We start from the raw sequence: 18,510 nt of genomic DNA on the forward strand, positions 1-18,510 counted from the left end.
TCCATAACTCCAGAGGGGCCCCCTGATGTATAAAGCCATGTCAAACCCAGAATTAATGGGCATGCTGCACCTGAGAATATCAAATCCCAGCCGAGCTGCGGCAGAGACTTGAACCTCAGCACTGAAATAAATAGGACATGCTGGAGGGACAGATTCATAACTCAGAGGCTCATTTCACTCTGGAATAAAATCCCAGTCCAGGTTAGGCAGAGTCCTCATTGACTCTCTTCAAGAGGAATCTTGATGAGTGGATGGGACATTGTTAGAGTTTACCGGGTATCACTTCTGTGTCACTGTTAGACAGAGGCACAGTATACTAACTCTCGAAAAAGGGCATGGCAAGATATATTTACAATGGATGGCGACAGCCAAACACATTCTGGTTAGGTTTATAAATGCCCTAGGGCAGACAGCCTAGTATGAACCTATGACCCTATGTACCTTGTTCCCCATTGGCCCTATGTGCTGTTAATCACCATGGCAATCACAATACTATGGTAGCATGTGCAAGGTCAGTTGTCAGTCACCTCTATGGTACAGTTGTGGAATATATGGGTCATGTGGCAATGTCACAGCTGCCACATGTACACAGTCAACCCTCTCCCTACACATGGACGTACAACACATGTATGAGATGGAACCACATAGCCAAACTGGGGACTAAGCACTCTGAACCCAGTACTGGCATAACCTGTCAGGTGGCATGAAATACTACAGTGACTACAATACCAGTCTGATGTAGACCTACACTGACAGCAATACAAGCACGTGAACACACTGGGCCATTAGTGGAGCCTAAGAATGGCATCCTGCCTGAGCGGCAGACATCTCTGCAGCTGGCACACAGGCGCTCGTTATGCCAGAACACATCACGCATAGCGCATAGCACACAAATCCTGTGTGCCAAACAGTCACAGCCTGTGCGGCTGAACAACACACCTGCCACAGTTGTGCTAGGTACCTTTATTGTCGGTACAGTGAGGTCACGCTCACCAGGCTGGACAAGGTGAAAGGTCACAGTGATATGCCCGTGGGGCACTATGGTCCACCACATAACACAAGCATACAGGTCAGTCAGAGGCGCGGACACATATGACTCAGTCATTGGCCATGCCACATACCTTCTCCTGCTGTACTTATAGGGTGCTGACATCATCAGTGTTTGGAAAGGGAATGTGCATCCTGTAGTGTGTTCTCCTAGTTGCCAAAAGGGACAATTCCCTCACACAGAATTGCACACACACTAACCCCACTCATCCAAACGTACACACTTGCCATTTGCAGGATTCAAACCCCTACCTAACTATGTTATGACACTCAAGGCGGATGCATTAGCAGAGCGCTATTAAGCATGACTGGGAGGTTTTCCTTCTCCTGCTGTACTTATAGTGTGCTGACATCATCAGTGTTTAGAAAGGGAAATGTGCATCCTGTAGTGTGTTCTCCTAGTTGCCAAAAGGGACATTTCCCTCACACAGAATTGCACACACTAACCCTCTCATCCAAACACACACACTTGCCATTTTGCAGGATTCAAACCCTACCTAACTATGTTATGACACTCAAGATGGGCGCATTAGCAGAGCTATTCGAATTACTGGGAGTTTTCCTTCTCCAGCTGTACTTATAGGGTGCTGACATCATCAGTGTTTAGAAAGGGGAATGTGCATCCTGTAGTGTGTTCTCCTAGTTGCCAAAAGGGACATTTCCCTCACACAGAATTGCACACACACTAACCCCACTCATACTTCCCATTTGCAAGATTCAAACCCCTACCTAACTATGTTACGACACTCAAGACAGACACATTAGCAGGCTATTAGCATGACTGGGAGGTTTCCTTCTCCTGCTGTACTTATAGTGTGCTGACATCATCAGTGTTTAGAAAGGGAAATGTGCATCCTGTAGTGTGTTCTCCTAGTTGCCAAAAGGGACATTTCCCTCACACAGAATTGCACACACACTAACCCCCCCCCCCCTCATCCAAACACACACACTTGCCATTTGCAGGATTCAAACCCCTACCTAACTATGTTATGACACTCAAGACGGACGCATTAGCATTAGCAGGCTATTGGAATTACTGGGAGGTTTTCCTTCTCCTGCTGTACTTATAGGGTGCTGACATCATCAGTGTTTAGAAAGAAAGGGGAATGTGCATCCTGTAGTGTGTTCTCCTAGTTGCCAAAAGGGACATTTCCCTCACACAGAATTGCACACACACTAACCCCACTCATCCAAACGTACACACTTGCCATTTGCAGGATTCAAACCCCTACCTATGTTATGACACTCAAGACAGACGCATTAGCAGAGCGTGCTATTCGCATTACTGGGAGGTTTCCCTTCTCCTGCTGTACTTATAGGGTGCTGACATCATCAGTGTTTAGAAAGGGGAATGTGCATCATGTAGTGTATTTTCCCAGTTGCCAAAAGGGACATTTCCCTCACACAGACTTGCACACACACACACCCACACACACACTGAGCATTTGCAGGATTCAAACCCCTACCTAACTATTTTTTGACACTCAAGACGGACGCATTAGCAGAGCGCGCTATTTGCATTACTGGGAGGTTTCCCTTCTCCTGCTGTACTTATAGGGTACTGACATCATCAGTGTTTAGAAAGGGGAATGTGCATCCTGCAGTGTGTTTTCCCAGTTGCCAAAAGTGACATTTCCCTCACACAGACTTGCACACACACCAATCCCACTCACACCCCCCCCCCACACACACACACACTGAGCATTTGCAGGATTCAAACCCCTACCTAACTATGTTATGACACTCGAGACGGACGCATTAGCAGAGCGCACTATCCGGATTACTGGGCATCTGTTCTGCACCTGCAGCATTTATAGGGTGCTGACATCATTATTTCTACAAAGGTATGTACATCTAGTACTACCTGTCAGGTGGGGGATAGCATATATATGCATTTGCAGCCACCTACGTCAGGGTCAGATATGCACATGGCACTGGCAGGTTATGTTTTATACCATGCTTCGTAACCACAGGACCTGTAACACACAACCAGTCCTGACCACCCCTCCCACATCCAGGACACACACTTTGCTTCCCTGTGCACAGTGCCAAGATATGCAGGTGTTCACATACACCATTCCAGTTGTTAACGTCAGGTACAGGCATATTGTGTGTGGGAACTACTCAGGCCTCTACATTACCCTACAGCTACTACAATTTGTGAGTCCATGTGCTATGGCAGAACCACTCACCACAGCCACAAGGGGGAATACATATTGCACGTGACCATCTACAACATGGGTACTCGCTGTTCCAAACCAGACGTAGACCACCACTGTTGATATCTGACCATACCCACCTTTCCCTGGCCATCCATATCCCATCCCCACCCACAGGCAAGGTTGTCACTGCAAACAAACTGTATTTATCAAAAGCAGACTTTACACTTGTGAAGACTGGGATGGAAGACTTCAAAGAACCCATGCTGGGGGAGTATACAGGCCACTCTGCATAATCCTTGACAACTGCATTCTATGAGCATGTGGAAGGTTTGCATTGATCATGCTATCCCAAATATACCCATGACTGCTCCACAACAGGACACCTGTCAGATGTACACCAGCCATATGAGCTGTCCAACAGAGTGAGCTAATACATTGCAGAGCAGTAGCCCACAGAGGGAGGACATCTCTGAACAGTACCGGCACAACACTTCAATCCCTCATAATCATCAGGACACAGTGTTGACAGTGAAATTGTCCAGACAATGCAGATAAGGCTCCCCTCAGTCTGTTATTGGCAGCCCACTTACTGTTAGAGGTCCTCAGCAACCCTCTTCCAGCACACACCAACAACATGGCTGTGACTTAGCAAATTCAAACCCTGGGATCTCCACTGTGTCCCTGCGTGACAGAGGCACAGCACACTAGCCTCACACAGTGCCTTATGTGACCTACTTTACAGTGGCACAGTAGACTACTGTACTGGGGAGGCAGGCGTAAGCACACTCTGGCTAAGCTGTCATTCCCTAGGGCAAACAGCCTAGTGTTGACCTCTACACCCATATGTTTAATTGTCAAATGCACATTATTTGTTGCTGATAGACTGTTTGCAGGTCTTTATTGCCATAGCATTCCCTGTTTGTATGAACAACTTGTGTATCTGTGGAAGATGTTTGCATATGGGAGGGATCCACTATATCATGTATGTCTCTGTAGTCATTTAACTGTGTGCACTGGGCAGATTGCTGTAATGTGGTTGGTTCCTGGAATAACACGTACAAATACCAGATATGTGTGGCCAACTGCTAAACTGAGATTTGGCCAAAGTGTGTGAGCATGCCCATTTCAGCCTTCCCATGGCATGTTGTCTGACATATGTCTCATTTATCAAAGTGTGTGAGCACGCCTAGTGTGAGCTTTCCATATGTTGAACTCTGCAGCCCACCACATTTGTGGATGAGTGTGAACTTCAACAAATATCTCCTGTTTATGGTTGTGTGTTGTGTGTCATGTTGTGTAGTTACTGTCCGACTGCTTTGTGTGTGAACACAACAGGGATTATACTGTGCCTGCAGGGTTTGCATGGGATACTTTGCATACAGTTGTCAACATCCTTTAATACTGACCTAACACTGTAGTACCGTATAGTGTACTGGTTCAGTACTTTAACTGTGGTGGACCGTATCCTGGGCTTTAGTCATACCACTGCTTTACACTTCCATAGTGAGCACAACAGCCTGGTTAGGGGCCAGTTGTGCAAATCTGACAATGTTGCATTATGTTCAGATATGAACTACTTAAACCAGGCTTGTCCAACATTGGTAGTGTATTCCACAACATAGGTGTACATTTGCAAACACTAGCGATGTGCCCTAGGCCATTTCTAATGCTAGTCGGAGTGTGTTTGTCCTCGACACACATTGTAAGTGGAGTTTGCCATGACATATGTCATGGTTAGTATACTGTGCCTCTGTCTACCTGTGACATAACAGTGATACCCAGGGTAAACCTACCATCTCCCATCCACTCATCAAGATTCCTCTTGAGGAGAATCGATGAGTGACTCTATGGATATCCTGTACTGGGAGTTTACTCATGAGTGGGGGTGGCTTCTGTGTTATGGATCATGCAGTACAGCTTGTCCTATGTATGTCAGTGCTGGGGTTTAGGTCTCTCATGTGCATAGCTCACTGCCATTCAGATTGTACAAGGTGCAGTATGTTTACTGATTCCAGCTTGGACATGGCTTTATACATCAGGCAAAGCTTGCCTCTGGGTGGGCAGTATGGCAGTGTGTGTAGCTGCAGTTTGTTTAATCAGGCAACACATGGCATCTGTGCAAGCTCTTTGATACTCCTGGTGAGGTACTGTTGGGGACTTTACAGTTGATGGAGGTGTCTGCTGAGGTACATCCCACAGGGGCTATTGTAGTCAATTGTAACGCTGATGAAGGATGACTGCAGAGCCACAATGACCTCCCCTTATCTAGATCTGACAACCTTCATGATTAGGTGGGTATATGGTATGTTTCTGTAAACACTACAGCCACATGTTTGTCCAATGCAGGATATCTATCACCTTGTGTCTCCAGGTCTCTCATTACATGTTAAGTACGTAATGGGTTAACACCCATGTGGTAATTGGTGGGCACTTACTGTATATCCACGGGGGTTGACTATACACTTTTCTGCAATTAGCTTGCTGACATGACTATGGCACCAGTTGTCTGTTTCTATGTGGCCCTTTTGTGGGATGCTTGTGTCAGCTGGAAAGTCAGATATGGTGGGCAGTTTGTAGTCCTCTGCAAACATGTTCAGACACAGTCCTTCCATGTTGGCCTGTACCTATGGGACATATATACCAAACGAGGGAGGTCCCAGGACCACGCCTTGTGGGATGCCAGTTATATCTGGTTTGTAGTCTGACATGGCTGCAGCATGTCTGACCATGTCAGTTCTGTCCTTGGTCTGGATTGCAACCCCTCTACTGACATAGGGGTTTATATTTAAGCTGGTGAGCATATCTATAATGAACACGTAGGGTATTGTATAGAAGCCTTTGCAAGGTCCAGCTACACTGTGTGGACCACATTGCCCTCATCAATGACCTTAATGACTGTTTCAAATGAGTCAAACATGTTTAGGGGCAGGATCTGCACTTACGAAAGCCACACTGGGTAGGGTCCGGTGTCAGTAGGTCCCCAATATCTTTATGTCTGCAGTACATGCTGATCCTTTCCATAGCTGTGCAGACAGTGCTTCTCAGGATTCTGGGGTGGTAGTTTTCAGTATCCATTCAGGCAACACATTTGTTGAGAATGACCACTGTTGTTGTACACTGCTCTTTGAGTACATATCCTGTGGTAAGGCTGACATTGAGCAGTAGTGTGATTTGGCATTCCATTCTTCTTGGAGTCCATGTTGGACTCAGCCCAGGACACCATCTCATACCATTGCTGCTGTGTGTTTTGCTTTGTAGATGCTGGCTGTTACCTCAGCATCTGCAATGTCAGGGGGCCAGCAGTCTGCTGGGATAGATATTTTGCATTCTGGGGGGGGGGGGGTGGGGTTTGCACTGCACCTGTCAGGATGTATGTTGGCAATATGTGTGTGTGTTTGGTATGTTGTTTGTAATATTTGTGTGATTCAGAGCATATCTGTGAATTCCCAACACGGTTCCTACCATCAGTTGTGGAAGCCTTGGGATTATCCTTAGTGTCCTGTACAATTTGTATCTTCATAGGTTCATACTAGGCTATCCACCCTAGGGCATTTGTAAGCCTAGCCAGAGTGTGTGTGGCTTTCGCCACCCCTTGCTATGTGAATATTATGGCCATTTATGATTTGCTTTGCTGTGCCTCTGTCTGGACGTGACACAGTGAAGATCCCCAGTGTAAATCTATGATCATCCATCCACTTGGCAAGATTCCTGTTGAAGAGTGTCAGTGAGGGGCTCTGCCTAACATGGAGTGGGATTCTGTTCCAGGGTGTGGGGAGCCTCTGAGTTATGTATCTGTCCCTCCAGCACATCCTATTTCATTATGTGTTGAGGTTGACATCTCTCACTCTCACAGCTCCGATGGCTTTGAGTTTTCTGGGGTGGAGCATGTCCATTACTCCTGTGTTGGACATGGCCTTGTACAACAGACATACAATGCCTCTGTGTAGGCAGTATGTGACTGCATTCAGCTGGGGTGTCTACAGCCAGGCAGCATATGACATATATTTGAGACCCTTTATCCTCTTGGTGAGGTACCTTTGAGGTCGTTCTAACTGCTGCAGGTGTCAGGTAAGGAACATCCCAAATGAGGCATTGTACTAGATTATGGGTCTGATAAGAGAACAGTACAGGGGCACAATGACTTCTGTTGACGTAGATGTGAATCCTTTCATGATACGGTGTCCAATATAGACAGTCTTCCTAGCCACATTGGCAATGTGAGTGTCACATAACAGGTTACTGTCCACTTGTGTCCCTAGGTCCCTGATTACTCCTTCCATACATAATGGTTTACCACCTATGTGGTAATTTGTGAGTACCTTGTTTGGTATTTGATGGGACATTCATACTGTCCAGTATCTTCAGGACAGCTGGGTGGGGTTTCTGTGTGTGAGAGTGTGGTCTGTAGCATGCTACAGACTGTACAGCAGTCTTGCCTACGGTTAGTTGCACATGGGTAGACTCCAATGCCTTGTGCATTGTCAGTTACCTGGACATATGGGTATCTGTGCTGAATATGGATACTCACCCTCCTTTTATGTTTTGTTCCAGGTTTTGGGGCCATAACGCATGATATGTGGTATAACCTGGTAGTGCTGGTGTGCTGTCAGGAGGCTTGCAGCAGGTTTCTGTCACTGCACAGACATCGATGTTCTCCATACTGGGGATGGCCTTGGGAGCATGCATATTGAGATTTACACATCTGACATTGGTCAGCATTACCCTTATGTTTCTTTCCACTTATGTTTTGTAGGGTGGTGGGTTAGTCTTTTCAGCCTTGCCTACGAAAGGCATTATGGAGGTGGCAAAAGCCTTATCCAATATCCAGACGCCCAGGGGTAACAGGTGCAAGCCATCCCTGGAACAGCTGCGTGGCTTGTCAAGCATAACATCCCAAGCAGACAGACATTGGATTACCTTGGAATGACACCAGTAATTGTGCCACTTGTTATAACTGATCATTCCGTGTTTGTACTGTGGCATCATTCTTGGCGAGGGTAGGATGCTGCAAATGGTCAGTGTCATACCGGCCTGGACTACATAATCGGAGAGCTCATCTATGTCTCTTTTCATGTAGTCCAGGGAGGTACATCTCAGGTCATTCACACCAGCATGGACTATGACTGCATCATATTTCTACTTGCTTTGGGGTGACCTGCATACTTGTGTTATGTGGTGTATTGTAGCAGCCTACAGGCAGCTTACTGTACCCTTTCCCTTGTTCAGTCTGGTGTGCGGGACAGCAGCGTGTCTCACTATGGAGTCACCTATTACAACTGTATCAGGCATGCTGTTTCTCCTTCTGGCCTGTGACTGTTTGGCACACCAGCTTTGTGTACTATGTGTTGCATGTACTATGTTTGGAGGTTGTTTGATTGGGTGCTGCTTTGGAGGCCTCTGTTGGTGTGGTGTGTTTGTAATTCGGGCCTCCGGGAATGTTTTTCTGTGTTTATGTCTTTGGTTTGCAGTTGTGATAGGTCTATGTGGGACTGGGTTTGTGGTGTGTGTGGTCACCTTCTCCTCCTGAATAGTTTTGGGAGTACTGAGTTGAGGGAGCTCAGCCTCCAGTTTGGATAGATGGTTGCATCTCTCACATATATTTGTATTTCTTGGGGGGAGTTGGGGGTTGTCTGTGTACTTGGGGCAGGTGTAACATTGCCTCAAGATTCAAAGATTCAACTTGTTGTAGCTGGCCTTAGTGGACTGTATGTGTGGATATATTTTATTGCCATACTACTGATCAATGATTACTTCTTTTTTTATGTTTGCTCTATCATGTAGTAGCTTCCTCATTCTCTTGCATGGTTTGGTTATGGCTGGTGTCCACCATGCCAGATGCCTGCGTGTATGGCATTGTGTCTTGTTTTAATTTAAAAATGCATAATCCAAGTATTCCTGGCAGTGTTCATGGAATGCCTGTATAACAGGTTCTGAGGTGTGGCCCATATTTTGCACCTGCACAGGACCTTTAATGGATTACACATCAGTTTGGAGGAGTGCAAATTTTGCTTTACACATGTTTTTCACTGTGGTTTTCTGGCCAGGGACTGTGGTCAGGATGTGTATATCCAGTGTGATTACTCTATGGTCTGGTCTTACCAGTGAGCAATACACTTCTCATCTTGCCATCCAGTACCCATGTTGCTGATTATCACATCCAGTATGCTTACCCCTCTTGTGGGAGTGGTACGTTGTTCCTGGGCATTTTGGTTTATGGATTTTATGAACTTTTGTCCTACAGTGTTGGAGCTAGTATAATGCTCCCAGTCTATGTCTGGGTATTTTCAGTCACCCAATATAATGTGGTTTGGAGGACTTGATATATTCATGTATTCCAACATAGGCCAGGTGCAGTTCCTGGTGTTGGGACGGTAGTCTGTAGCAGGCTATAAACTGGGGGGCAGTTTTAGCCACTGTTACTTGACCATGGCTAGTCCATGCTGCTTCTTGTTGTGGTACCAACGCGTATGTGCGTGCAGTCTATTGCACCCACTACCTCAGGGTATTCCGCTATTTGCTGGAAGAGACGCATATTGCTAGCCAATACCTCACGGGCATTAGGGAAATATACATGATCATCGACATGTGTGGTTATCCTTGACAATTATTGCTAGTCACCCTCCTTTTGTAGCTTGTTCCATGTTTTGAGGCTGTACAGCACAGTATGAGGTGTAACCTGGTAGTGTTAGGGTGCTGTTGTGAGCCTTGACCCAGTTTTCTGTTACAGCACAGATATCAACATTCTCCATACTGGGTGAGTTTAGACTGCATGCATCTTGCTGTTTAGACTTCTGGCATTGGGTAGCATTACATCTAAGTTCTTATCCCTTCTGATACCTATGGAGGTAGGTTTGTGTTTTAAGCCTTACCTATTCAGGGCAAGCTGTGGATAACAACAGCCTTTGCCAGTATCCATACGGCCTGCACTGATAGCTGCACGCCAGTTCTACCAGGTGGAGCATCATGTCATGCTCAGCATGTCATCCCAGGCTGGCACACATTGGATCCCCTTTGACTAACTGCAATACTTCAGCCAATTATTGCACTTGATCATCTCATTGTCATATTGTGGCATGATGCTTGGTGAGGGTAGGATGTTAGTCACGGTCCTCAGGTGTGCATATAGTACATGGTGTTACATTACTTAACACATGACATTCATGCCTCAGGTGGTGCTGCAGGGCTGCCTCTGTCGGATGCACATATTACACTCCCTGTACATGTTTGTGAGCAGGTCATGTCATTTTAGGCATCCCTGTTATTATTTGAGTGAGTCAGAGGGGGTATCATTCCCAGGGTTCCTACTGAGCCAGTGTATGTGCTATGCGTTGCCTCTTTGCCAAGGCCAGGGCATACTGGACACGCCTCCTTCTGCCTACTGGGGCAGGCTCAGGTTGTTGTTCCTCCGAGTCACGCTCTGCCAGTGATGGCCTTTGCAATGGTGGGGGGCTGTTTGGCCCAGCCCTATGCTGGTCCTGCTGCAGCTGTTTTAGCAAGATCATATTATGTAGCATAGCACATACCATGACCATTTGGGTACATGTAGTTGGTGTGTACTGCAAGGCTCCACCAGATGTGTCCAGACACCAGAACCATGACTTGAGCAGCCCAAACACACGCTCTATTACATTACGTGTTTGTGCGTGTGCCTCATTATGGCGTTCCTGTTCAGGTGTGTGTGCATTTCTGATGGGTGTCATCAGCCACGGCTCCAGTGCATAACCTGCATCCCCCACTAGGTGTCCGTGTGGGATGTCCCCATTGGCAAATGTCTGGTACAGCTGCATCAAATGCCAGATGTGGGAATCATGGTAGCTCCCAGGGCAGCTAGCACACACATTCATTATTATGCCCTGGGCATCACACACGACCTGGCAGTTGATGGAGGGGAAGTCCTTGCGGTTAATGTAGGCCCTATCCCGCTCACTGGCTGGTGCTTTGATGTGTATGTGTGTGCAGTCTATTGCACCCACTACCTCAGGGTATTCCGCTATTTGCTGGAAGAGACGCATATTGCTGGCCAATACCTCACGGGCATTGGGGAAATATACATGATCACCGACATGTGCTGACATGGCATCCAGGAACTGGTGCAGTACCCTGGAGGCTGATGCCTGTGATATCCCCATCATATCACCAGTTGTCTCTGGAAGGTACCTGTTGCTAGTATTCTTAGGCCAACACATACCTTGGTTTCCACTGGGATGGGTTCCCCTCTGTTGGTTCTGTGTGTGAGGCGTGGCCTGCACAGCTCCACTATTTGTTGCAGGAGCTCTCTGTCCACTCTATAGCGCTCTACTATCTCCAGCTCATGTAACCCGTGGTAGGTGACCCTGGGCTTGTACACTCTTCTCCGTCTCCTCACTGTGGGTTGTCTGGCACCATCTGCATTGTCACCACCCTCAGCAAGTCGCCTATGTCTCATTATGACAGCTATGGCAGCTCCTAACATTTCTGCTCTGAGTTCAGCTTTTTCAGTTTTCACTTCTAATAGCTTACTCCTGTCTTGCAGTGTCTCTTGAGAGAAACATATTGCACTACTGTCTGTAGAGTTTTAAGTGCTTGGCTGAGTTACTATTCTGCCTGTGTAATTGCCTGCTTCTAATTGTTTTCACCTGCTAGCTCCAGCAGTATTCCCTGCTAGCTTCCTACTAATTCTGTTGCTTCCTTTTTCCTTTCTGTTTCCTCAGGGGGGAGCAGCGTGCATACTAGCAGAAACACGCTCACAGTGGCTTACACGAGTGCACACATGCTTACACGGTTCAGAATCTGCTTATTCAGGTTAAAACGCGTGCACACCCGTGCAAACAGTGTTAAACATCTCCCAAAACGCTCAGTCTGCCTTACACGCGCGCACACTGTCTTCCTTGCGCTTCATGGCACGCACACGTGCGCATGCACACCCAAACTTTGGTGTAGGCAACAGTGTACACCTTCCATTTCTTGACTTCCCCATGCTTATGTTGTGGCACTCCTCTTTCCATGATATGTGTCTGACATCTGTCATGTAACTCTGACCTCCAATGAACAGCATTTCTTTCTGCCATTCCCCCTGTGATGTCACCTATCTCTTACTCTATTCCTCCCCCTTATGTATCTCTTACACTACTCAGAATGTGCTCAATTCCTATGTGACAGTGGAATTCAGTATCCTAACACTCATTTGCATCAGATTGCCTACTAATGCTTAGTTACATCTCTTAGACTCAGCTTCCCCCCTTAGCAACCACTAAACGGTGGCCATGTTGTTTTTGGTCTGCTGGTCCCTGCATTGTAAATCCATGTATTGCATAAAACCCACATTTGTGGGTTTATAACCTTCATTTTTATGTTTTTATATAGCGCAGCCCGTTTGCGCCGGGCTGCGCTGCGTTTAAACACCGGCGATCGCTGAAAAAAAAAATTCTCATATTTGCATGGGGGTACCTTGCCAATGGCCACATATTTGGCCATTGGCATGCCGCCTGACACATATGCTCCCTTTATTTGGAGCTGACATTGCTCCATTGTGTTTTTTGCAGAAACGTACTCAGTTGTCAACTGAGTACATTTCTGCAGCTAAAACGGCTCTTACACGGGCTGCTTTGGGCTTCCTGGATAGCTAATCAACCTCATTTGCATGCTATTCGGCTGCAAGTGAGGTGATTATCTTATCCACACCCACTCCGCTTAAGAGACGTTTTAGCTGGTCTCTTACACAGACTTTGGGCTTTTCCTGGATCGCGAAGGCTGCATGGAGTCTTACACTACTCTTAGACTCCGTGCAAGCCTTCGTGAACCCTGCCCATTATTTTACAATTAGCTTACATATTTTTTAACTTGTATTTGTATTTTTTATTTTAACTGCTCTGCCATTCATTTTACAAAGACTGCTTGAGTAATACCATCTGTGATTTTATTTATTTTTAAAATTCAGAACTTTAACTGTTTGGTGTGGTGTTACTATACGATTATAAAAAAAATTGTAAAAAACAAAATAGATATTAGCTTAACTAGCACAAGTTTATATTTACATGATTTACATTTGCTGCTGTCTGCCTTTTCTCTTGTGCATTTTAACAGTTGCACTTTATATGAAAAGAAAATACATGCATGTCAGTCTTGTGATTTCAGATCTTTACTGTTAACTACTCTCATTTGATTTTTATGCACTAGAACTGTTTTGTGTGGCTTCTGACTATGTTACAGGAATGGCAATCATACGCTCTACTTTATTGTAGTACTGATAAATGTCTTTCTTTAATTGAATGAAAGTAAAACATCTGGGAATGATTTGTTCATACATCAAATTCTGCTATGTATGCTTAACCATTTTCAAAACAGAAACATATAATAAAATATCGACAAAAACTCCAAAAACAACTAAAAACTTTTAAAACTGGAAACAATAGAAGTCAGCAGCACAGAATGAGTATTAAAACTGGTTAAAAATAGATCTTCAATAGCTTGTTTTATTCTGTTATAGGCCCCATTAACTTCATTAAGAGATACCTGACAATAAGACGCTGTACTAAGATGAGCCTCTATTCTATCAATGTATGATTCTTGATCCATAAACACAAGCCCCCCTCCCTTGTCGGGTTTCATAATTCTAACTTTACAATTCCTTAATAAGACAATGTATTTAAACTCCTGTCATTAAAAAGATAATATGGTAGAGAAAGTTTCATAATGAGTATACATATTTTTATTCATTTATTTATGTATATTAACATATATATTTGTTATACACATTTTTTAAAAATGCCATGTTATAACCTTTAATATATAAGACTTTTTGTAATTTAACCCCATCTATTATATACTGTATATATATATTTTTTAATATACTGTATATATTTGATATTTCTTTATGTGCTTGATTTGTTATTACATATATTGGTATTTGTATATAAGTATTAATATATTCTAACAACCGTTTTGTAAACAATGATTTTTTTCTTTTGGCGTTTTAAGATATATTTGTAAAGCAATAGCACTTTAATGACTAATTAAGGTCTTAATTGACGTTAGTATTTAAATTTTGGCTGTCAGTGTTCAACTGTTTTGTCTGAAGAAGGCTTGGAATAGTCCGAGCCGAAAGCGCTAATATTAAACAGTTTTAATACTCATTCTGTGCTGCTGACTTCTTATATAATAGAATATATCTCTTTTGTATACATCAGTTGGAGTTTCCTGCACTTTTGCAATGTTTTCTTAAGCTCAGCTGTTGTAGTAGGAAGTCAGTCTGTATCAGTTCAGCTAATTTATTTTCTTTATCCTGTAACTGCTGTTCAAGAGTTTCCTGTAATGTTGCACAGTCTTTCTGACATTTTTCAGTAACCTGTTCTGCTGAATATAAAACTCCTATGCTCTTTTGAAAAAAAATGTTTGTATAACTTGTCTAAACTTCCTGAACTCATTATGTCTGTCCCTTAGATGTTTATTACATTCTTTTGTAACATGATATACTGGAAGTTCTGTCAGTAACCAATTTGACTGTTGTTGCAAGTCTGAAATTAACCTTTTACATGTGGTGATAGGACATAACTGTTCAACATCTGAATATAATGTAAGCATATTAACTTTCCTGGTTCTTTACCATTAAAATTTTTGTCTGTACAGTCTAACCTTTGAATAATGTCATGCTCTGTATTTTTATAAGATTGTACACAGAAAGCAGTTTCATATGATTTACACAACAAACATTTGTCATACCCCACATGGTTTTCTTTGAGATACCAGTCAAATATTGTAATACATTTGCACAATGCCTTACTATCAACTTGCCCTAATAAGGTTTTACATTTACTAATGTGCTGTGTATACCAACACTGCAGTTTACTCCATATTTTATCTGGTTGTTCTGCTACATTAAGAGTAAAGCTTGGCTTACACCTGCTTGAATTCTGTCTAATAGCATCCATACTAAAATGTGACATAGAAAAAGGTCTTAAAAGTTAGCAAGAAAACAGGTGATCAGGCTGCTGTTGCAGATGGCTGGAAATTTTTGGGAGTCACTCGAGAAGCTGGTGAAACACAGCAGGCAGCGAGATGCTGTGAAAAAGTTGGTGTTCACCTTTCTTGGAGAATTTATGGCACTGCAACTTTCCTGCACTGCAGGCTCAATCTGGATTCAGACGTCTGAGAAACTTTATTACTGCAAGCTGTATAAACTGGAGTATTTCTGTTTAGGATTTACACATACGTACAAATGTTAGTTACTGCAATTTCAATTAAGTAACCCTCTGCAGGCATCACTTTCAACCCCCCTGTGTTTGAATGCAGGTAGGCTTGACATTGAAAAATTAATTAATAAGGTGCTGCTTACCATGATGGCTCTGAAGTCTTCTTAAGACACTAAGGTCTTGCTGGCTGGAGTCTGCTGAAATCAAAGTCTAGTTATAATTGCATTCACAGTCTGTTGCCCACAGAAACTTGCAGAATATACAGTGATGCAGCACCAAACTGTCACTTATACACTGATGCAGTCATCAATACATTTTTATACAACAAAACACACATACTACTGTTGCAGCTTTAGTTACACTGTACCAGTTTTTACTTCTTTTTCAGCATCAGTGACAACTTTCTTCTACATAATACTTAACAATTGCATTTGCTATAGTCTCTTTATAGTGGTTTTACATCCTGTTTTTCTCTTTGGTATTCTATTTTGGTCTTTGTATGAAAACATCTGTTTGCTGGTGTTTTCAGAAAAATAAGTTTTCATCCTGTAGAGAAATAATGCTTGCACTGTCTTTATCCATTCAAACTTCCTTGCTTAACAGTGTCATAGGATAGAAACATGTACAGATTGTTTTCCTGTTGTCCATTCTTTAAGGAATCAGGTTAGCTTTTTTACTGACAATGTGAAATGCATATATCCTGTTTTTTTTTACATTTTTTGAAGTCTGTAAGAGGCCAGCTTTCTTGCTGACAGTGTGAAATGCATACATTCTTGCTAATTTTGTAGGAAAACATGTACATTAAGCAAATTCCTTATTTTCCAATCCACAGTCATTTTAGTATGGATGCTAATCACATATTGCTAAACTCTATTTCTACATTAAGCAAGCTTTATTTTATACCTTATTTATTTTGCATATTTGTAACATAATTACTTGCAACCTTTTATTCACTGTTAAATACACTCTAACAGACCATACCAAAAAAAATGTTGCAGAGCTGATACATTATCTGGTGCTGGCATCTTAAGAATGGTTGCTAGCTTGGGCAGCTCTGTCTAAAGCCAATGATAGTAAATAAATTACCAACATATATAACTTCTGGTAGTCTGAATTTGCACTTTAGAGGGTTAAGCTTTAAGTTCGCTTCACATGCTTTGTCTAGCACTCATTTAAGATTTCTGGCATGCTCTGCTTCACCATTGCCTTCAACTAACAAATCATCTACTATTATGGCACAAGGATAACCAGAACAAATTTTTTCCTCCATTGCACGCTGAAAGATTTCACTAGCAGAATTTATTCCAAAAAGAATCCTAAGAAATCTGTATCATCCAAATGGGGTACTGAATTTAGTCAGTAATGAGAATTTGCGCTCAAGCATCACTTGACAAAATGAACTCTTTGCATCTAAGACAGAAAAAACAGTGGCATTTGGAATTGGAGCTGCGACTTATTTTGACTGTACGCATGGGATGATGCGGTCTTTTCAGTGCTTTGTTCAAATCTGTTGGGTCAATGTATATTCTGATTTCATCTGAGCCATTTTTGTAAGCTGCTACTATGGATGACACCCATTCGGCAGGTTCTGTAACTGGACAAATTACATCTTGCTGAACCATTTTGTCCAGATGAACTTTGACTTTACTTTGCATAGCTTTCAGAGCTTTTCTTGCAGGTCTAACTACTGGACTAATCTCTGGCTCTAACATCATAGAATACACAACTGGAAGTTTACCCAATGTGTCACTGAAAACATCAGCATACTCTGAAAAAATAGTGTTAGTGAAGCTGGAACTGGGACGTGGTTATTTAATGAACTTCTTTGGTAAAAAAAAAAGCAGATTCATTCTCAAATTGTCTCTGAGACCCAATAATGACTGGAAAGGTCTTCGAACTACATAAAATAATACGCTATAACAGTTCTTGGCCACATAACATGAAAGCACTACTGAGCCTTCGGTTTGAATTTCCTCACATCCATAAGCAACAAGTTTCGCACAACTTGCCACATTTAGTTGTTCACCAGCTCTCACCTTAGTAAATGTGTCTGCTGACATAACATTACATTTTGAATCCGTGTCTACTTTGAACTTGGTAGATTGACCATTGATCTGGACAGTACAAAATACTTAATTCTTTGCCAATAAATCTACTGCATCAATCTTTTCACCAATCACTGATATACTATCTACACAGAAAGCAGACTGTTGCAGTTCAACTTGATCAATTTGCTTTTTTGAATGACCCTTAACAGTGTGACGCTTACTTGATTTGCAAAATTTTTGAAAATGGTTCCATTTCTTAAATTTATGGTATTGCTGACTAAATGCTAAGCACTTTTCTCTGTTTTAGACTCATGGTTGGCACCACAACTGCCACAGTTAACAACAAAACTTGACTTGAGTTTTGCTGATTCACCCTTGTACGGCACTGAGCATGCTCCTTTAGCTGAACTAGTCTTAGAAATTGCTGGAAGACTGAGGGTTTTTCTTGCCACACCTACAGGGGCTACAGTTGCCACGTGCTTAGGCCTGTTTCTGCCTGCCACTTTTTGCATGCTGTCTACATTTGCTCTGGAGCCTGCTGAACCCATGCTCTTATCACTTGCAAGTACACTTGTGTGCCTTTCTGTAACATCATGAATTTGACAATTTGTCACGAAGCAAAAATCTTTCTCACAGTAGCATTATTAATACCACACAGGAGCCTGTCCTTTATTAACTCATCTTTCAAGTCACCAAACTTACACATTTTAGCTTTGTTTCTCAGGTCAGTAATATAAGCTGCAAAAGTTTCTCCTTGCTTTTGATCTTTTGTGTACAACAAATGCCTCTGTAATGTAACATTGGTCTTGAGGTTGCACATTTCTCTAAATTTGCACTTGAAATACTCGGGGTCTTCCCTTGATTCAGCATGTACAATATGACAAATTGCCCTTTCACCTTCATATACTGCTGGTGCATATACAAATGAACTTGCTCTTTCTATGGCCTCTGACCCTGCTAGATTTAGCAAAATGAATGTCCTGGGGTGTGTATCTTTATCAGAATAAGCTGCTTGTATGAATATATCATACTCTTGCTCAAATATTCTCCAATACTCTGCAATATTCTGATCAAATACAAGTGGTG

The 18,510-nt window shown here is 43.1% G+C and overlaps 1 protein-coding gene across 2 annotated transcripts in view; it reads right to left on the reverse strand.

Annotated features, from left to right (window-relative positions):
• Positions 1 to 18,510, reverse strand: part of LOC122789345 (McKusick-Kaufman/Bardet-Biedl syndromes putative chaperonin-like) — a 286,212-nt gene that overhangs the window by 89,157 nt on the left and 178,545 nt on the right. The window lies entirely within an intron of this gene.

The sequence above is a fragment of the Protopterus annectens genome, chromosome 1.part2 (assembly GCF_019279795.1).
Source record: "Protopterus annectens isolate FY-2018-M chromosome 1.part2, PAN1.0, whole genome shotgun sequence".
Classification (NCBI taxonomy): Eukaryota; Metazoa; Chordata; order Ceratodontiformes; family Protopteridae; genus Protopterus; species Protopterus annectens.